Source organism: Lissotriton helveticus, chromosome 6, assembly GCF_964261635.1.
Source record: "Lissotriton helveticus chromosome 6, aLisHel1.1, whole genome shotgun sequence".
Taxonomy (NCBI): domain Eukaryota; kingdom Metazoa; phylum Chordata; class Amphibia; order Caudata; family Salamandridae; genus Lissotriton; species Lissotriton helveticus.
Window position 1 is genome coordinate 1,014,723,075 of NC_136067.1, and position 22,357 is coordinate 1,014,745,431.

A 22,357-nucleotide genomic window follows, 5' to 3' on the forward strand; every position below is an offset into this window, starting at 1 on the left:
AGGATACTAAATTGTGGCAGTCTCAGCCTTGAGAAACCAATGCATGCACACCGCCGAGGCAGGAACCTCAAAGACATACTGGTCCACACCAGACCCAAACCAAATACCACGACTAGGCAAAACACAATTGGGATACAGGGACATTTTCCCTGCGGCAATTGCAGCAGTTGTCATCTCACAAAGAAAAGTAACACCTTGACATTTAGAAATGGCACCACCTGGGAGCAACGACAATTCACAAATTGTAATACTAAGAATGTTGTGTACATGATCACATGCCCGTGTGGTTTGGAATATGTGGGCATGACCACGAGGCCTGTAAAAATGAGAGTGGGTGAACATAAAAGCAACGTCCGCTGCAAGAAGTCCACAACTAAAATGGCGACACTTTACTTGGAAAAGCAACACTGTGTGAACGATTTAAAATGGACTATAATCGAACACATGCCATCAGAATTAGGTCTATTCCAAAAGGAACAACGATGGGTGTTCCGCCTGGGCACACACATCCAGGGTCTGAACGATGATGTCCCTTGGGGTCAACTGTCCAGCTAATCGTAATGCCCCCTACAGTTAAGTGGGTCAACAACCTAGTACCCTCTGCAGGCTCTATGCCACGTTTTACCTATATGACCTTAATGGTAGTTCTCACACCCATGAGGTCTACTTTGAATTTGTGGATAAAAGTTATGGTCTCACAATCACATTGCTGCAATGATGCATGCAGTACTCAGTATCCAACGATTCAGTACCATAACTAGGGTATACTCGCTTTGCATTGTGATTAGCGTAGTTACAATGATACTCGTGCTATAATAAACTTTTCCCCACAACGCATGCGCAACAACGAGAACAATCACGCATGCGCATCTGAGAGATCCACACACCGGCACAGACGCTTTCCAATCGCGCATGCGCTCTTGAGACACGCTGGAACAGACCCTTTCCACACGCGTGCGCAAGACAGAGACAATTCACGCATGCGCGTCTCAAGCAATCATCACCGTCCCGTAGCTGAGTATTCACGCTAGAATGCCTAGTCGTACATGGTGTGTCAACTATCCACTAAGTGGACGGATTATCCTTATTTGGGCACCAGGCGCTTCCGACAATTATCCTATGAGTGCCAAACCAATTAGGAAATCTTAGCATAAATACCACACGGCGTGCATCCGCAGTCACTACCAGCGGAGCAGCGTGTGGGGTAGCACGGAGGAAAACTCGTCCCGAGTCTGTGAGTATAGGGTAAAACATCACACCGTTTCCCTTCCTAAAAGTGAGTACAAAGTACTAAAACCGATTCTTTATCCATCTAGATTGCAAAATTAGCAATCAACCCCAGACGTTCTTGAATGCTCATGAAGCAAGACAACCTTTAACAATGAGTATGACCAAAGTGTTTCAAATAACTTAATGTGTGTTATCTATGTTGTATGTCTTGTCTGTCATTTTTCTTTACAGGGCTAATGCGCCAATGGTGTTCCAGGTGACTGCACCTGTATGAGCCACCCTAATCAGGGTAACCATATTCATTTTTCTTTCTTTTTTTGTTTTTTCAGGTCATGCAAATGCATGGTCCTGAGTCAAAAACCGCTGTAGGCACATTATAGCCATAATCTAGCATTAAAACACTGTAAATAGTCCTGCACTTTTGGTTATTTACACAAACTATAGAGATACGTAAGTAAGGTGGGGAAGTTGTGCCCCCGTCCTGAAGAAGGAGCATATGCTCCGAAACATGTCGATGCACACCTGAGGTACTGTCCATAGTCACGACAGATTATTACCTCGCACTGCACTTCTTTTAACAGTATCAGCCCGGGGTTGTGAATAAAAAATGTTCTATACACCCACGAGCCAGGTACTTTTTAAACCTTCACTATATCCCACCACTCACATTAAAATACCCCAACCACTTCCACCACATACACCACACATAGTCTATAATTTCAGTGCTCCCGCGTAGTCGTAGGTCGCAGCACGCTGCATCCTGTTAGAGGGGTGCGAAGACCCCTATGATGAAGCATGACACCAAGGGGCCTGTTGGTGTGTGAGGGGTATTTTACAAAACACCGAGTGTCCCCACACCTGTGGTAGACACTTTCCCTTTCCACTGTGAGTAGGATTCCTTTTGTTTATGTAACTGTGCCCGTGGAGTAAGAATCCTACCTCTATACTCTACCTCCCTCCTGATGTTTTTTGTAATAGGGAATCTGAACAGATCCCCTGTACACTAGCTACTGGTGGGTTCATTTCTCATTCCGCAGCACGCAAACTCAAGAACCAATCAATCAATCAATAATGCGTTTGTTAAGCGCGACTACTCACCTGTGAGGGTCTCAAGGCGCTGGGGGTGGGTGGGGGTGCAGGCTGCAGTCCGTCAAGGAGGGAGTCTGTCTTAGAGGCAGGTTTTGAGGTTTCTTGCGAAGATGGGGGAGCGATGTTGTCTGTCTGAGGTGGAGCAGAAAGGCGATCCAGGCTCTGGCAGAGAGGAAGGAGAAGGAGCGTCCTCCTGATCTGCTCTTTCTGGTGCGGGGGACCACGGCGTAGGAGAGCTGGACTGATCGTAGGGTCCCTTGGGGTGTGTGGAATTTGAGTCGGCTTTTCAGGTGTGCTGGTCTGATGTCGTGGAGGGCATGGTGTGCGTGGGTGAGCATCTTGAAGGTGACTCTAGCCTTGATGGGGAGCCAGTGGAGTGTGCACAGGTGCTGGGAGATGTGGCAGTATCTTGGCAGGTTGGTGACCAGTCTTGCAGTGCCATTCTGGATGCTCTGTAGGTTGTAGTGGGGTTTCTGTTAATTCCGGCATAGGGTGTGTTGCCGTACTCGAGTCTGCTGGTGACCAGGGCGTGGGTGACGGTCTTTCTGTGTTCAAGGGGGATCCATTTGAAGGTGTTATGTAGGAGGCGGAGGGTGGGAGCACAGTTCAGTGAAAAATAGTTTAAGGCTGCAGAAAACCTGGGGCATCTACCAGGATATCACAAGAGAGAATCAGAGTAACACTCTAAAAGGCCACAGTCTGTTAGAATGTCCAAACACATCAGGGTCACTAGCATGTAGACTGCCTTGCCAGGCCACCAACCCTTCTCTCTTTGAAATACTAACTCTTGTTAGACTGACCTAAAAAAAAAACATCTGACTAGTACTCTGATTCATGTCAAAACAAGCTCTAGCTTTGCGATGATGATATCACTTGAGTCTTCATCTCTAGCTAGCACTGAAACATTCTGCACAACACAACTTATACACAGTAGCGGCTGGCATCTAGGGGGAGTGGGGGCGTGTGTGCACACAGATAAATAAATATATAAATAAAAACTTACTAGGTGAACACGACGTCCTCCGCTCCAGACCCCCACAGGAACTGGAAGCCCGGGCTTGGAACACCCTTGACCAATCAGGGAGCTGCTCTCATGCTTTGAGAGCAGTGCCCTGATTAGAGGGAGCTGCCTCACTCAGCAGTCTACAGTGCCCTGGATGCCTGCACTGACTCTAACCCAGCTGTCTTAAGATGTTTAAAGTGCTCATTTGTGGTCAGCTGTCTCAAGTCGACTGGCCAAAAAGACATGCACACTTTAAACATAAGTGCATAGACAGCCCACAGCCCATCCTCCTTCCTGCTGCTGTCACTCAGGAGCGACCCCAGTGAAGAAGCCGCCCCAGCTTATACATCCACTTGTTGGCAGGTACACAAATGATAAAGATCCATTTAAAATGTTCTTCAGCTCAGTTAATAAATGCCAATTTGCCGTTTTGAATCCTGTTCAGAATTAAATGAGACTGAAACACATTGCAGATCACCAGCATTTCCTTCTAAACACAATTTCAACATTGAAATGAGTGAAGGCAAAGCAGATGAATTTCTTAATATTTTCATATGTTTGCTTGTAATGTCATCACTGTTTTTAGGTGATAGGCAGTTTGCTATTTTTTTCAAATACGTTGCCCTCGCATCACTTTTTAGAGATTCTTTCTGCTCCATATGTTAGAGTGATATGTATTTTTAGATTTGCTATCTTATTTCCTGAGTTTTAGGCACAAGTACTGGATATTTAAATTAAAAATGTGCTTTTTATCGGACTCCCTTGAACTTCAGTTACTGTTAAGAAATGAGGGATAGTAATCTACTATGAAGGTGAGCACAAAATAACAGGGATCCACCTGTTCTAAATATTTAAGAGCCTCGTGTTACCGATTATGCTCCTGCCAATTTATTTGCTGATAAAATTGTCAAAATGTATTTATATATGGAAATGACATCATTTTCTATTATTTTTTAAATGTGTTATCTCTTTTGAAAAGGTTTTCATTACCTGATACAAATAAAAATTAATTAATTAATTCCCTTGGTCCCAGAAGTTCTTCTACACTTAGGCAAACAGCCAATGGTCATTAGCTGTGTAATATGCTCAGAAAGCTCATTGTGACAAACCACAGATTTTCAGATTACAACCTCGCCTCACCTACCATCCACTGGGTTAGTGGTTCCATCGAATAGTGAGCTTCATATCAGCTCTGCTTGACTTCATGGCCAAGATTTACACATTTTTCATGCAAACGTAACCACATTTGCTGAGTTGCACATGGGGGAAAGCACAGCACAGAGCCATCTTTACTGAGATAGGTCTGCTGCTGGTGCAATCTCCTGCAAAAGTGATTTAACAAGGTTACCTTGCATGACGAACTGCCGCACACTACAGTGAAGAGGTGCGTGTGCACTGTCTATCACAGGATGTGTACTACAAGCATACCCTGCCAGCACAAATTTGGATGCCTGGGCAAACTTGGAAGGATCCCACATACTGAATATCTGCTGTGCACTACAGTGAGCATGGAATGCATTTCCCCATATTTACTCCTGCCATCAGTATCCATTAAGTTTTGAAGCAAAGCCAACTCTGGCTGTCCTAGTTGCAGGGCACTGCATCAAAACAATTAGCAATATATAACATGCAATGCTCTGCCACAGTTATACCACCTTAATGCATGGCAATGCAACAGAGTGCAAAGCGTTGTTATTGCAATGAAAAAAGGGCACCTTTCTAGCACAAAACCGATATTGTAATGCAGAGTAAATGCCAATAGGAAAATTTGCCTTCCTTACACTGAGGCAAAGCCTTAGTAAGTCTGTGCCCATAAGACCATAATGGGACAAAATGTCTGTGTCAGAGCAACACATCCACTTTGAAAAAAGAAACAAAGTGACAGTGTTCCACTGTTGGAGGTCTGGGAGTGAGCTGCTGGTGTTTGTCTCCTCGGGGGAGAGGTGAGAATAGTAAAATGTTTGCAATTCCCTGACTTTTAACTGGTTCTTAATGCAGCTAAAACCAAAAAGAACCTTTCCTGGCATGGTACCAAAGTCTTTACCTCTCATGATGTTTCCACACAGACTGCTAAACATCGTAAGGAATTTTGGATCTTCGTCCTCCTCTTCGCTCCTTAGGTGCAAGATATGGTCTACTCCACCCATGTACTTTTAAAGTCACTTTTCTCAACAAGACTTCTACTTTTGAGGATCCTGCTGAACTTCGACAATTTATTCAATCTCATTCTACTACATCAATGGAGACATCCTCCTCTTCGTCTGGTTCTTGACTTTGATATTGTATTTTGATTGCACTATTTTCTTGATTTATTTAGCTCATTTTTTTCCTCTCTCTTTTTGTCTCTCTCTATAATTATCTTAGTATGTCTCTATGTCTGTTTAAACCATTATCTTCTTTGCAGCTGCGTTGATACTCTCTTGTTTTTTATCTCCTATATGTTTCTCTCTTTATCTTACAGGTTTGATGTTCCCTCAACTCCCATCCGCATTTCGTGTTTCTGATTATTCTTCGAGTCCTCTTTTGGATGACCTGACGTGTAGTGTCACCCTCTGTTGGGTGTGCTGTCTTATTGTCCCTTGCCGCCTCCCACCCTCTTTTGTTCCTTTAAGGTATGTACTGCAGTTGTCGTTCTTTATTTCTATTCTCTTTCCATCCTCCTTTTCCCATCTCTCATTCCTCTTTTCCTTACCTTCCTCATGCTCTTGTCATTCTTTGGCTCTCTTTTGGCATTTTCTGTTTCTGTGTTCTAACTATTGTTATCTATTCATGTTTTTATTTCACATGTATGTTTTATAATGTTTTCTTGATGCGTTCAGAGTTATTTATTGGAACGTAAAAGGTTTTTTTAATCCCATCAAAAGACAGAGAATATTGTCTCACCTTGCCTCTTATAACCCTGATTTGGTCCTTTTACAAGAGACCCATCTTACAGAGCCCGAGGCATTAAAGTTAAAGCACAGTTGGGTGGGTTCAGGGTTATGCTCCCCTTCTTTGAATAAAAAAAATGGTGTTGTAATTTTAATTCATAAAACGTTAAAGTGTAAGGTTGTTTCACAAGAGACTGATTCTAAAGGGCGTTGGTTATTTCCTTAACAGTTTTTAATGTATATGGGCCTACACATCCTGATCCTTCTTTCTGGTCCTTAATTACGCAGAAATGTATTCAATTCAAAGATGATTCTTTTATTCTAGGAGGTGATTGCAATCAAATTGTTGACCACTTTGTTGACCGCCAATCCCAAGGTCGTTTTACTCCTTATAAGACACATAAACAGTTTCTTGATACCATATCCCAAACTCATCTTGTAGATTCCTGGAGAATCTCTCACCCTGATTCTCTAGACTTGTCATTCTTTTCTCCTCCTCACAATTCTCTTTCTCCTTTAGACTATATCTTTCTTTCTCAATCACTGACTCAAAATCTCCTTTCCTCCTCTCTGGAACCTATTGTTATTTCTGGTCATGCTCCACTTATAACTGACCTTGACTTGCTTCCACCACTTCCCAGATCCTCTCGTTGGCGTTTTAATAATTCTCTTCTTCTCAATCCTGCTTTTTCTTCCTCCTTTATTGCTTTTGCCAATGACTTATTTGACCTAAACAGCAATACATCTTCCTCTCCCCATATTCTTTGGGACTCCTTTAAAGCCACTGCAAGAGGTTTTATTATAGACTATGTCTCGAAAAAGAAAAAACGCTTTATTCAGCAACATAAAGCTACTCTGGCTCATATTAAATCTCTAGAACATATGATTTATACGTCATCAAAAGATTCTGTGCTTCCCGCCTTGATACGTGCTAAGTTAGCATTTAACAAAACTTCTTCTGACAATGCTTCTTCAATCCTCTTACGTAGTAGTGCTTGTTACTATGGGGGTCGGAATAAAGTTGGGAAACTTTTGGCGAACTACTTAAAAACACGGAAGGAGCAGACTCTGATTGACTCTATTTACTCTCCAGATGGCTCCTTGCTGCACAAGGATCAAGACGTCCTTGACACATTCAAATTGTTTTATATGAATGAATGAATGAATGAATGAATGGTTATTTGTAATGCGCGGACTTAGCCGAGGGCATCAAGGCACAGACTAACACATAAACTATGACTAACCAGATACAGATACGGAGAAAACAACAAAAGATGAGATTCAGTGATAGGCCTGGGAGAAGAGCCAAGTCTTCAGGAGTTTCCGAAACGTGATCAGGGAAGGTTGATTGGACAGTTCGGGGGGGGAGGCTGTTCCACAATTTAGGGGCCAGAGTGGAAAAGGCTCTTCCTCCCCATTTCGCTTTTTTAAATCTTGGGGCCGCCAGCAGATTTCTTAAAGATGATCGAAGGGTTCTCTTGGGGGAATAGGGGCTGACCAGGGCCTAAATGCCATTGGAGCCAGAGCCGAACATGGCTCTGTGCGCCAGACATATAATTTTAAAGGAAATCCTGGAGTGTACGGGCAGCCAGTGAAGGTCCTTTCTGGCCTGATTGGCAGATGATAGCTTTGGGAGGTTTAGGACCATCCTGGCAGCTGAGTTTTGGACCATCTGGAGACGATGAAGGGCTTTTTTGTTTATGCCCCCATACAAGGCGTTGCAGTAATTTAGCCTGGAAGATACCAGGGCAACGGTAGACTGCTTGCGAGCGTCAGGTGACAGGGAGGGGGCAATCTTTTTAAGCATGCGGATGGTGTTGCAGCAGGTGGATACCGTTCTATTTACCTGAAGTTCAAAGGAGAGGGCAGAGTCAAAAAGAACACCAAGGTTCCTGGCCGCAGTGGTGGGTTGGGGACAGTCTCCTAGAGAGGGAGGCCACCAGTCCTTGGACCAGATGTCATCAGGGTTTCCTCCAAAGACTAGGACCTCCGTCTTCTCACCGTTGAGCTTCAGGTATTTGCGTACCATCCATTTAGAGACCGCTTCCATGCAGGTTCGAAATTTGCAGTGGTCGGTGAGGTAGAGGAGATGATAATTTGGGTATCATCTGCATAAGACAATATTTGATACCCAAAGGATCTTATTACCTCGGCAAGTGGGGTTACGTAGATGTTGAATAACAGAGGACTCAGGGCAGAGCCCTGAGGAACCCCACATTGCACCTTTTGGAGGGACGACAGAAAGCCGCCAAGCTGAACCCTTTGCTGTCTCTCCGAGAGAAAGGAGGACAGAAGGTTGAGGGCACTTCCCCAACCCCTATCCCCTTCAACCAGTCAACTAGGATAGGAGGGGGTAGGGTATCAAAAGCTGCCGTGAGGTCGAGGAGTACCAGCATAGTGGTCCGACCTCTGTCCACCTCGGTCCGGATGTTATTAGCCACGACCTTGAGGGCGGACTCGGTGCTGTGTGCAGCACGAAATCCATGTTGAGAGATGTCCAGGAGGCCAGTTGTTTCAAGATATGAAGTTAGATGACGGTTGAGGTGGGCCTCAAACATCTTTGCAGGGGCTGGGAGCAAAGATATTGGTCGGAAGTTTTTTAATATTTCCGGATTGAGCGAGGGTTTCTTTAGAAGAGGCTTTACAACTGCCGCCTTCCAAGGAATAGGAAACGATCCCTCGTCAATGGCCATATTCATAACTTGCAAGAGAGGAGGGAGGACAGACTCCTTACAGACTTTCAGGATTTTTAGGGGGCAGGGGTCAAGAGGAGAACAAGATTTAGTAGCATCCAGAAGGTGGCTTAGATCATCAAGTGATAGGTGGGAAAAGCTGGAGAAGTTTGGCTGGGACTCAGAGGGGTCAGTGATCTCAATGAGTGAGGGAGCGGGGGGAGAGGGCGGGGGTATACTGTTGGCATCTAAAGAAGTATTGGAGGATTTGAGGGAGCTGCAAATGTCCGCGATTTTGGAGTGGAAGAATCCTGAGATATTATCGCAGAGTTCTTGCGAATCATTCACTGATTCAGTTGTTTTGGGAGTGGCTAAGGTATCAATATCAATAATTTTAAAAAGTTCCCTGGAGGATTTCAAAGAGGTAGTGATTTTGTTAAAGTAGTTCTTTTTTTCCTTTTCAATAGCTATTTTATATTCTCTCAGGGCGGACTTATGTAGGGTTTTCCTCAGAGGGTCTTGGTGGGTATACCAAGCTCTTTCTTTCTGGCTGCAATTCTGCCGCAGGGACCTAAGTTGTTCCGAGAACCAAGGTGATGAGGGGCTCTTTCTGGCTGAGTAGTGTTTTCTCAAGGGTGCTAGTGAATCCAGGGCATGAGTAAGCGAGGCGGACAGAGCTACCGCGGCCTCGTTTGCATCCGTCCGAATGAGGGGATGGATATCAGTCAGGAAGGGAGCGAGTGTACTGTTGGTTACATTGTTATAGTTCCTCCTAGTCTCCCATCCTTTTTTAGAATCAGAACAGGAACGGATGAAGGTGAGATGGAAGGGAATAGCTGAGTGGTCGGACCAGTACAGGGGAATTGGGGTATCGATCCCTAGTCTGGTGTCGTTAGAGAAAATGCCGTCTAGAGTATGTACAGCAGCGTGAGTGGGACCCTCGACTAATTGGCTAAGTCCACAGGAGGTTAGAGCCTCTATTAGAGATTTGGTGTTGTTATCCTCTGATAGTTCAAGGTGAAAATTAAAATCACCTAGGAGGGTGAGTTTGGGCTTGCTAATGAAAGGTTCTAGCAGGGTCAGCAAATTATGGCAGAAATTAGTCCTAGGACCAGGGGGCCTATAGCAAAGGATGCCAGTAAAGGAAACAGAGGGAGCTAATTGAATAGTGAAGTGCAATGCCTCATATTTCTCTTCGGGGGATGAAAGGGGGTCGATACGGCATGTAAACTGGTCTTTACATAGTATTCCCAGACCTCCACCCCTACGGTCAGAACGATCCATTCTGGTAAGGGCATAGCCATCGGGAATAGCTTCCACTAGGTCAGGGCCAGCCGAGGTGGATCCCCAGGTCTCTGTGATAAAGACCCAAGAGGGCTTCCTTTGTACCACAAAGTCGTTAAAAGCGGTTTTGTTTTTAATCAAAGACCTGGCATTGATGAGAAAGCCAGTTAAGTTCTCCGGGAGTTTCGGGGATTTATCCTTGGCTTGACTTTTTTGCAGGGCTTGGGGCGGGCGCAAGTAGAAGAACTACAGGCATATTTAACAAGAGCAATTCCTTCAGGGGGTACCGTATGATGGCAGGGCAGAGGAAGCGGTCTATGTATCTTTATACCCGGAATCCCCTCCCTCTAATTCCCTTGTTCAATCCTATTTAGATAACATACCGCCACCATCTATCTCTCATCTTAATTTATCAATCAATCAATCAATCAATCATGCCATTTGTATAGCGCACTACTCACCCGGGAGGGTCTCAAGGCGCTTGGGGGGAGGGGTATGCTACTGCTCGAACAGCCAGGTCTTGAGTTGTTTCCTGAAGGCGAGATGGTCCTGGGTCAGCCGAAGGTGGATGGGGAGGGAGTTCCAAGTCTTGGCAGCCAGGTAAGAGAAGGATCTTCCTCCGGCGGTGGCTCTTCGGATGCGTGGTACGGCTGCGAGGGCAAGGCTGGTGGACCGTAGCTGGCGGGTGGGCGTGTAGAAGGTCAGGCGGTCGTTGAGGTACTTGGGGCCCAGGTCGTGGAGAGACTTGTGTGCGTGGGTGAGGAGCCGGAACGTGATCCTCTTGTCGACGGGGAGCCAGTGCAGGTTCCTCAGGTGGCTGGAGATGTGGCTGCATCGGGGGACATCCAGGATGAGTCGGGCGGAGGCGTTCTGGATGCGCTGGAGTCTTTTCTGTAGCTTGGCTGTGGTTCCGGCATAGAGGGCGTTTCCGTAGTCCAGTCGGCTGGTGACGAGTGCCTGGGTGACAGTCTTCCTGGTCTCGGTCGGGATCCAGCGGAAGATCTTGCGAAGCATACGCAGGGTGTTGAAGCACGATGAGGAGACGGCGTTGACTTGTCTGGTCATCGAGAGGGAGGGGTCCAGGATGAAGCCCTGGTTGCGTGCGTGGTCGGTTGGCTTGGGTGCGGTGTCCAGGGCTGGGGGCCACCAGGAGTCGTCCCAGGCGGAGGGCGAAGATCCCAGGATGAGGACTTCCGTCTTGTCCGAGTTCAGTTTCAGGCGGCTGTCCTTCATCCACTCGGCGACGTCTTTCATCCCTTTGTGTAGGCAGGTTCTGGCGGTGTCGGGGTCTCTGGTGAGGGAGAGGATCAGCTGGGTGTCGTCGGCGTAAGAGATGATGTTGAGGTTGTGCTGGCGTGCGATGGCTGCGAGAGGTTTCATGTAGATGTTGAAGAGGGTGGGGCTGAGTGAAGATCCTTGCGGGACGCCGCAGATGACTTCGGTGGCCTCGGAGCGAAACGGGGGGAGGCGGACACTTTGAGGCGAACTTATCTTTACCCGAATTGCCTCTGCTCTAAAACTCTTAAAGAAAGGGAAAACTCCTGGGTCTGACGGTTTATCTGTTGAGTTTTATTTGCATTTCTCCTCACTATTACTCCCTAAACTTATAAATCTTTTCCATTCCTTCTATCTTTCTGGGAAAATGGAGGGCACCTTTCAGGAAGCTATCATTTGCCTCCTTCCCAAGGAAGGACGGGATCCCATGTACTGTAAGAATTATCGTCTGATCTCTTTGATTAATGTAGATTATAAACTTTTTGCCATAATTGTTGCACTATGTTTAGACCCTCTTATGCCACACTTGGTCGGCAAAGAGCAATGTGGTTTTGTTAAGGGCCGAATGACTTTGGATAACTCTTGCCTCTTTCTTAATGTTCTAAACCGAGTTCCCTCCCTTTCCGCTTCCCTAGCGGCTATTTCTATAGATGCCGAAAAGGCTTTTGATAGAGTGGATTGGTCTTTTTTATTTGCAGCTCTCAAATGGCATGGCTTTGGTCCTAAAATAATCTCGCTTATTTCCTTATTATCCTCAGGTCCTAGAGCATCAGTGTTAATTAATGGTTCTACTTCCCCTTACTTTTCTCTTCGATGTGGAGTTCGCCAATGTTGTCCTCTTTCCCCTTTACTTTTTGTTCTTGCTCATGAACCCTTCCTTTCTTCCAATTGTAACAATACCTCTATCTCTGTTATTTCTTACAGTGGTCATCAGTTAAAATTTTCCGCTTATGCAGACGATATTCTGCTTTTTATTTCTGATCCGGATACTTCTATTCCCCCACTACTACATGAAATCACTTCCTTCTCCCTTGTCTCTGCATATAAAATTAACTCGGATAAAACGGAAATACTACCTCTTACTAGCACTTACTTTCCACATTCATTTTCTTCTACTGGCTTTGCGTGGAGTTGATCCAAAATCAAATACTTGGGTATGTGGTTTTCTAATTCCTTTGCTTCTACTGTAAAATTAAATATGTCTATGATTCTCTCTCGGATTGACAAATTACTTTCTTCTTGGAATCCTCTTTTTCTTTCCTGGTGGGGTCGTCTGGATTCAATCAAGATGATGATTACCCCTATTTTAATTTGTGCCCTTTCTATGGTTCCTGTTCATATCCCTATTTGCTACTTTAAAAAGATTGATTCCTGTTTATCCAATTTCCTTTGGAGGGGGAAAAGAGCTAGAATATCCTTATCCGCTCTACGTAAAGCAAAATCTAATGGGGGTGTTAATTTCCATATCATGAATCATTTACCGTTCGCCAAGCCTCCAAATGTCTTAGCTCCGAACTTTCCCCTTTCACTCCCCTTTGGCTATCCATTGAACATGATCTTTTGTTACCCTTCTCTTTTAAGGAAGTAAGTACCTTTTCTGCAAAATCTTCTTACACTTCTTCTCCCTTGTTTAAGCACATGTGTTCTTTACTGAAGCCGATTATGTTTCCAAAACCTACATTCAGAGAAACCTTTTTGGAGTCGTCTATTTGGTTTGATTCTCTTATCACTGTAAATAATAGGTCTATTTTTTGGATGACATGGCACCGGAAAGGTATACGCTTGGTTAAACATATATTTGATGGTACGTCTCCCTCTGCCTTTCCCCAACTTCAATCTACATTTCAATGTCCTTGCTCCTTTTTACCGAAATTTTCTCTTTTAATGTCGATAATACTGGACACTTTTTACTCTCTTCCATCTCTCTTCCCCCTGTTCCCCCAACTTCTCTTCTGCATATTCTTCTTTTGCTCCCCAAGGCTTCTCTTATCTATAAGTATTTTTAGGCTCCTAATCTAGAGCGTGGTAAGACTAAATTGGAACTCTTATGGGAATCCGATCTGGGATGTGAATGGAATATTCCTGTTTCGGACCAACGTTGGTCTCGTACTCACAGACTTTATCTTACCCCTCTCTCTTTAGCTCGTTTTTTCTCTATCCAATGATACTAATTGCTGGTCTTGTGGCTCCTCTGATGCTGATCTCAAGCACCTTCTTTTTCTTTGTCCTTTAGTTTCCACCTTCTGGGAGAAAGTTTGGTCCTATATTTCTCGTATATTTGACATCTCTATTCCTTATTCTATCCCTCTCCTTTTTGCGGGGAGCTTGTCTGATTCTTTTGGTCTTTCCCCTCACACTAAGGGTCTTTTTGACCTTATGCTTGCTTTAGCTTTCCAACATATTACACTCAACTGGAAAACACTCAAAAACCTCTTTACCCAACATTGGTGGAACACTATATGACACTTTCATCGTCTTGCTTTTGCCTCTTCTTGCACACCCAAGTTGAATAGAGATCTTTTCTGGTTAGCTTTGACTCTTTATTTCGATACCTTGGGGTCGACATTTAACTCTTGATCAAATGTTGCAAATTTTAAACCGCCTTGAATGTATCCTCTGTTTCTTTTGATTTCTATAATTTGACTGTTTTTTAATAGTTACATTATGTTGTTTGAGATCACCTTTTTCATTCCTTGAAGTTACATGTACTATTTGCCTCATGTTCTATGCTTCATTAGTTTGAATTTCCCCCTTTTCTCTCTTCCCTCTCCCCCTTTTTATCCTTCCCGAAATATTTAAATAGCTTTCTCTTCTGTTTTTTTGTATTCCAGTCCGTTATAATACTTGTTATGCATTGATTCCTTGTATTACTGGTTTATTGGTACATATGTACTTCTTTCAAATAAAGCTTTTTAAACAAAAAAAAAAAGGATGCAAAGCCGCACAGGACCATTTACCAAATCTTTCTGCTCGCCCACTCTGTTGAGTATTACACCCTACAGCTGGCTAGTATGATCTTAGGCAAGAACATACAACACTTTTGAGTGACCCTATTATATGTCATTGGTGGTGAGTTAGTCCAGTGCTTGGGGCAATTACCTTTTATATCTGTATTATGAGAAAAGATTCATGTTTGTGGTAATGTCTGACAATGTTATGTTATGTTATGTTAATTTTGATTTCTATAGCGCACGGCTACTCCGTTGGAGTGTCCCGGCGCTTTTATTTTTATTGGCAGCTCATAAAAGAGAGAAACATACCACAGTAAAATACGAACATCCACAAACAAAAAAAAAGGAAACAAACTAAAGGGTAAAAAGCCAGGTTTTGAGGCCCGTCCTAAAGGACAGCAGACTAGAAGTACAGCGTAAAGCCAAAGGCAGGGCGTTCCAGAGCTGTGGTGCCCTCAATCTAAAGGAGCGCCCCCCAATGCGGGCCCTCTTTACTCGGGGGACCACCGCAAGAAACAGGGATTCAGAACGCAGAGATCGGGCCGGGCGGTAAAAAACAAGCCTGCGTTGAAGATATTTTGCTCCCGAGCCAAAAAGTGCCTTATGAGCCAGAGTCAAAGCCTTAAAAACTATCCGTTTGCGGATAGGCAGCCAATGAGGCGACTGCAAAAGGCCGGACACTCTGGCTCTCCTGTGAAGGCTGAAAATGGCACGTGCGGCGGAATTCTGCACCACCTGCAACCGCTGTAAAAGATACTCCGGTAGGCCCAGATAAAGGACGTTGGAATAGTCCAATCTGGAGCCAATTAAGGCTTGCACTGTAATCTTCCTATGCTCTTCTGACAGCAACAGAAGAAACTTCCGGAGCATCTTGAGGATGCCGAAACATGTACCCGTAAGACCGAGGATCTGAGATCTCAACGTCAGACCATTATCGATCTTGATTCCCAGATTTTACAATAATATACAATAGACAATAATATTTGTGCTTACTTGTTGTGGCGCTTTGCTGATGAGTTATATTATTTTTTGTGCTATTGTGTATTTGTGCTGCATTACTGCATTGTGAAAATGTTCCACAGGACTGTGCTTGTATTGCTGAATTATATTTTGACTTTTTTGGTTTGTGGCCAGGCATGTTCTTATTGTGTTTCTATTTTAAATTGTATTGCATTACTGTGTTGTGTTCTCTTGTGCTTTTAACTAGTTTTTGACATGTCAACACATGTTGTTGCAGTTCCAGCTAAAAGCAGCATTTTTCTTTAAAGTTCCAGTGACAAATGAGTACTTACACTGTGTAAGGTCGTAAAATTCTCCTGCTAGAGCTCTTCAACTGTTTAAGATACCAGTCACCACAAAGATGTAGCAGATTCACGCCTTAGATTATCATTTCCAATGTTCACTTTATGATACGGCCCCCTATGGAATGCCATTTGTAGTGTAGGTAGAATGATGAAGTAGTGATGGACAGTCTTGGACTGGGATGTCTGCAGTAATGTATTTAAAGGATGCTCTGCTGTGTTATGGCGTGTTTTATTGTGTAATGTTGTGTTACGATACGTATTTGTGTTAATAAAGCACAGGTACACAAAGTTACCTGGTGCTAAAAAACTTAACATAACACCTGGGTAAAGGTGAAAACAGAAAACAATATCATACTCACAAAATTATAAAGACATGAATACTGAAAGGGAATACCAGCAAACCTTAAAAAAAAACGGAAAAATAACAAAAACAGTTATTCTTGAATGAAAAGCCAGGGTTTGAGAATCCAGCATAATTTAGAGAGGCGCTTTTTAGATCTCAGAGATGGTGTGATTAACCTGGGGTGGCTAATGAGTAAGCAAAATCCTCGGTGAATACGATCCAAGTTCTAGTTATGACTTCTTTCCGTTGATGCAAAAAGCAACGGGGGTGCACTGTGGCTTTCACTATCTTGGTTTGGATCCCAGAAACACAGTAGAGCCCTGATGTACAGCTCTATAGACAACGCTCATTGCTTGATATAGGACTCATTGGTACCCAATCCAGGTTTCTGATGATGAGGCTTGAGCACTTTCAAAACTGCAATGAGTCTTGCTGTGGCGTTTAGTACTTGTGAAGCCGGTAGATAAAAACTAAGTAGGATGTTCAAAATATATTGCATTCCCATAATCAAGCCTAGATTGGATAAAGGCAATAATCACAGGAATGTGGTATTAAGAATCATGGTAGGGTATTATATTTGTGAGTAACTTTATTCAAAATTACCAACTACTTGCAGCTTTAGCCCCATGTTTAAGACCTACTTTTCCAGAGGGGGCCATGCCCTTATCTGGTGACCATCCTAGAGCGCGCCATCTTCTTGGTCATGCTTAGTCCCTAAAATCTCCATTTTGGATGGCTTATTGCCGCATTCACTGGAACACTTCAAGAGACAGAGAGTGAGGTAAAGAAAAAGGTAGAAAGTAATCAAAGAGGCTTCTTTACGCGGCAAAGTATTAAAGCTTTTCTCATCCATGACCATAATGCCAACTACAACTAGTTTGGATAGTAAGATGTTGTTATGCGGTTATTCTACTCAGCATGCAGAGATATTCTTTGTGAGATCAATAACTGGTGCATTCACAGTCTGTGGCCGTATTACAATAAGTGACCCGGGGGCGCAATGGGCGTTAGTGCCAACTTTGCGCACCCCGGGGGCACTTTGGTATTACAGAAGGGGGCGCAGACCCTTGTGCACCCCCTTCAGTAATACCGATAGCGCTGGCGCACTTAAAGCACCAGTGCTACCATCAGGGGTGTGTCCTCATTTCCATAGGGGCGTGCCCTACTCGAATGATGGAATTCCTTTGCCTCTGCGCCCGTGCCTTATTACAGACATATGCGCAGAGGCAAACAATCTCTCAGTGGGCGCACTCACAGTGCACCACCTACCAGGTGGCACACTGTGCGTGCGCCCCCTGATGGTAGCTCTCTGGGTTGCCGCCTGCACTATGAAAAAACAGAGTGGCTGCAGGCAACCCTTGCATTTTCTACATGAATGCGCAGCCCCAGGGTAGCACACGTTCACAGCTGCCCTGGGGCAACACATTCACCATAATGAGGCTCATTGTCATTGTTTGCGCCTGTGCATTTTTCAAAAGGCGCGCCAGGCGCAAACAATGACAATGCGTACTACGGCCCCTGGTGTATTTTTTTTTCTTTGGGCCTGTTTTTGCTTGTGTTTAGCACTTGTAGGAGTATTTTGTCCTACACACTTCTAATGCTCAGCAACACCTCATTGCTTCCCGGGTTATACAGAGCCATGATTTTAGGACTTTTTTTTATGTTGCACCAATATTCTCTTGTATTTTCTTTGCAGACACTTGTGCACATCATGGGCAGATTTACTAAGATTTTGTATTGGCTTTGCATTACAAAGTGTCACAAACTGGCACAAAATGTATATGTGAAATGTGTTTTCTGTGTAAAACTTGTTTTGCACAGTAAGTTGCCTGAAAGTAAAGAAGAGAAGTGCTATGTCAGGGTGGAGTTTCATTGGTGGCGCATGGGCTTTCCCATGCAACCACCCATGAGTTTTGATCCAAAGCTGAGACTACTAATAATCTATCCTATCAATCTATCAATGTAGCCCTATCTACTAAAGGGGTTTGCGGCAAAAAAAATCTCCTTTACGAATTTGGCGTTAACTTGAGAAACGCTTTATTTCTCCAAACGTTTCTGATTTTGCATCTGTACTGCGCTATACAACACACATTGGAAGTGGGAAAAGTTTTACACTTTGTCTAGGCTTAGTATTTTGTACTGAAAGGATATCCCTCAAGTACAAAACCTGTGCTAGACATAATGTAGACACCTTTGCCTTGTGGTGCAATGATGTGTGTGTGGCACTATGCAGCTGGATTGTGCGACAGCTCTAGTGAGAGTGCAGGACAATGCCATATTTTAGTAGTTACAGCACTTTCCTGTACTCTCCCTCTCATGCAACCCAGCACAGCAAGTTTGGTTGTGTGAGTTTTTAGCAAATCTATGTCTATGAGTAAATGTGGATGCCTGCAAGGGTATGAAATGAAACACAGGACACAGGTAACACAGGACACAGGTAAGACATGGGAAAGTAATGTAAGACATTGGTTTTTATTCTACAGTTTTTTCCTGGACGCTTCAATGTCCATTTCATTTTTAAATGTAGGAGTTTGAGGGTTAAAACTGACCACTCATTAATGTTACCATTAATCTGAATATTGAAGAGAATGGCAAGCAAGAATAACACTTACCTCTTAATTGCGCACTACATGCATTGTGATGTTTAACAAGTATTGGGGTTATTGTGTAGTATTATTCTAATTACTATTTAGATAGCAGCGACAACAAACTGAATTTCATTACAAGAACGGAGGCTACATTATGCAATGACTTTTAATTGCTGATCCAAGCCAGCCGCATCACAATACAAAGGTTCCAATAAGAACACTGAGATAAAGTGAGACATTACACATAGCAATCATCAGCCTCTTTTAAATGCGGCTCCAAGCAGATAAGTAGCTCATTTTATTCTCTCCTATACTTTGATTAATATTGTGTCTTTTTCAATAGATTGGCATTTGGGGGCGCTTGTGTGTAGGATGGCTATCCCCACCTTCCCCCCCTCCCCATGATCTGCAATTTATGGAGATCATCCTCTCCTTCTGCTCTCTTTCCCCTGCTCTCAGGTTGTATTGTGGTGATTTCTGTCATTATCTTTCCCTGTTAGGTTGCCTTATGGTGATTACTGTCTTTGTCTACAAGAAATCGGCTAATTAAAATTGTTAGCGCTAGGTAGTTGTTTATTGGCACCGCGATCGTCTTTCTTAACTCTGCGTATCTATTAACCTAGTTTTAATCTCGCACATTCTTTCACAACGATGCGCAATATTGAAGCTAAGCGCAACCTCAAAGTGTGAGCTTTTAGAAACGTTTAACGCGATCTGTTGAATCGCATCAGAATAGCCTTACCAGAAAGGAAGCGCCGTCTACAAACGAAGTGTAGGCCTCAATAATCGTGGCGAGGCCTTGAATCGCTGCCCACTTAAGCGCTTAGCGCTGAACAAAAAATCAGGAATATTCCCCTCCACAGTCCGTGATGAGGGTAACAAATGAAACGCATTCGACGTGCATTAGAGTAAAATTCCCTGGCGAGTCTCACGCTTCGTGAGTGTCTCCCCTAGGAACTTTCCTCACCCATCCACAGTTGGTATCAGCTGTTAGAGGCTCTCACGGAGCATCGCTGTCTGAGTTTTAGAGTGACAATTCCTGCATATTTAGCGTTTTTGGTACTATTAGGTGGAAAGGGCTCTAGGCCTTCACAATTTTATCTCTAAATGCTTAGAGCTTCCTTAAGAATCCTCTAATTATTTCCATAAATAGCCTTTATTATAACTAGCCCTTATAGTGACAATTTTTAAGTGGGAGAATACAATAGGGGCGAATAGCATTTTATTAATAAAAAAAAAAAAAAAAAAAGGGGGCAATATGGAAAACGTACCTGATTCAGATTCAGATGTTAACAATGCTACACTCCCTAATTTTAATAAGGAGGATTTTCGCATTATGATCCAGAAGGAAATGAAATACTGTTTAAGGGAGACCTTTGCCCAATTTGCTCCTCACAAAAGACCACTTCCTTCCCAAGAGGATGCGTCTGATGTTTTTATTCAAGAGTAAGTGGGAGCCAAACGTACCAGGAAAAGCAACCACACTGCTACTGGGACGCATGTGAGCATGGGAGGTCCTAGCACCTCTGATATTATTGGTGGTCTTAGCACCACAAAATCTTTGGATGGTCTTCGCACCTCAAATAATAGAGATGTCTTTTATGACACACATCATTAGGGTGCCCCTTGCGGCCCAAATACCTTGGATGCCCCTAGCGGCTCATTGCTTCAAAGTGCTCAAGACTACCATGAGGGTTCAGATGAGGACGAGGATATAGACCCAGACAAATACGTTCTCGATTTAGATGATGGGGACGTAGGAATCTTTGATGAGGAGGATGAAACCCCTTCTACTTCCAAAGATATCATTCTCAACCCCCTGGGAGAGGAGATGTTCTCCCCCCTAAATCTAAAACATCCCTCATCCTCACAATGGTCTCCCCATGAGCATGTCTCTAAATTTATTAAAAAATGGATTTGTTTCCCTCTTGAAAGAGGGACAAGGAATATTCTGAGGGCTGAATGTTCAAGACCCTCAATCGATGAGAAAGCTTGTTATGCCCCTAATATGGACCCCAGATTAATTAAGTACCTTTTTAGACTTGGGCGCGGCCCTAGGAAAGGTCTTGAAAAAGCCTTTAAAGGGTGCCAAGATCGCCTACTGGACGTGCTTGGTCCATTGAGCAGAATTCTTGACTCTGCTGAGGAATGTTACCTTAAAGGTACCCAGCTTGATACAGATCTAGTAAGAGGTTGGAGTCAAAGAGCCCTCATTCTCCTAGGTAATGCTAATACTAGCATTAACGCTGAAAGGCGTAGGCTCATCCTTTTTAAACTAGACCCTATGGCCGAGAAGGAACCTTCCTCGAATCCAAAAGGACTGCTCTTTGGTGAGGAGCTTATAAGATCTTTGGGAAAGTACGACTCAACTTTTACTGCTCGTGTAAGGCCCAAAAGAATATAAAGAGAGTATTCAGCAATAATGTTTTTGGAAGGGCCGGAAGAAGGGGCCTTTCTTCTGGCTGGTATACCCAAAGGCCCTACCAGAGATCACGCCCCTTCGTAAGAGGCTCATACCAGAGTAATTACTACAACACCTCCAACCGTGGAAGTGGAAATCGAGCAAGAGGTGGAAGATCTCGATCATCTTTCTCGTCAAACCCGCCAAGTAAGTTCCCTTCATTTACTTTCTCCTTCTACCCCTCCAAAAGTGGGAGGCAGACTGAAACTCTTTTCGAAAAAATGGGAGGAAATAACTCAAGATCCGTGGGTACTGTCCACAGTAATAGGCTTTATGATAGATTTTGTTCAAACTCCGTTTCAAACCTCATTCCCGAGGGATATTCCCATCTCAGTAGAGAAGGAGAAAATAGTAGAGGAAGAGATATCCTCTATGCTCCAAAAAGGAGCGATATTAGAAGTTCCCCTGGATTCCCTAACCTTTGTAAGCTCTTTGTTTCTTGTAGAGAAAAAAGGAAAAGGTTGGAGACCGGTTATAAATTTGAAGGCCCTGAACAAATTTCTCGTTTACGGGCATTTCAAAATGGAAGGAATACATCTTCTAAGAGACCTTCTTCAAAAGAAGACTGGTTAGTCAAACTAGATTTGAAGGACGCCTACTTCTCTATCCCGATGGCGGAAATACATCAACCCTACCTACAATTTCTTTGGAAAAATCATCTTTATCAGTTCAAGGCTCTCCCCTTCGGGCTTTCGTCCGCCCCTTGGTGTTTTACCAAGGTAATGAGAGCAGTAGCTTCCTTCCTAAGAGAACGGGGTGTTCGTCTTATTATTTACCTCAAAGACATCTTGATAATGTCCCAGGACCTGCCTCAGATTCGCATCGACCTGGAAACGGTTATGAATCTGCTAGAAAGTCTAGGTTTCATTGGCAACAAAGAGAAGTCTATTCTAACCCCCTCCAAATCTCTGGAGTTTCTGGGTTTCACTCTAGACACCTCCAAACGTGTTCTACTTTTACCTCCTTCCAAGATCTCGAAGATCAAGAAAGAGATTCGTCATGTTTTGAGACAGCAAGACATCCCTCTAAGGGAACTGGCAAGACTCCTAGGTCTCTTATCTTCTTCCAGTCAGGCGATATTCCCAGGACCTCTGAATTACCGAGCCTTGCAAAGAATAAAAGGAAGGGCGTTGAGATCCGGTCTTTGGTACGAAGACCGAATCACGCTAGGTTCGGAGGCCAAAACAGAGCTAAATTGGTGGTTGGAAAACCTGGAGGCTTGGAATGGGAAAGCAATTTTCGGTTCGGAACCGGACTTTGTTTTGGAATCAGATGCTTCCCTTTATG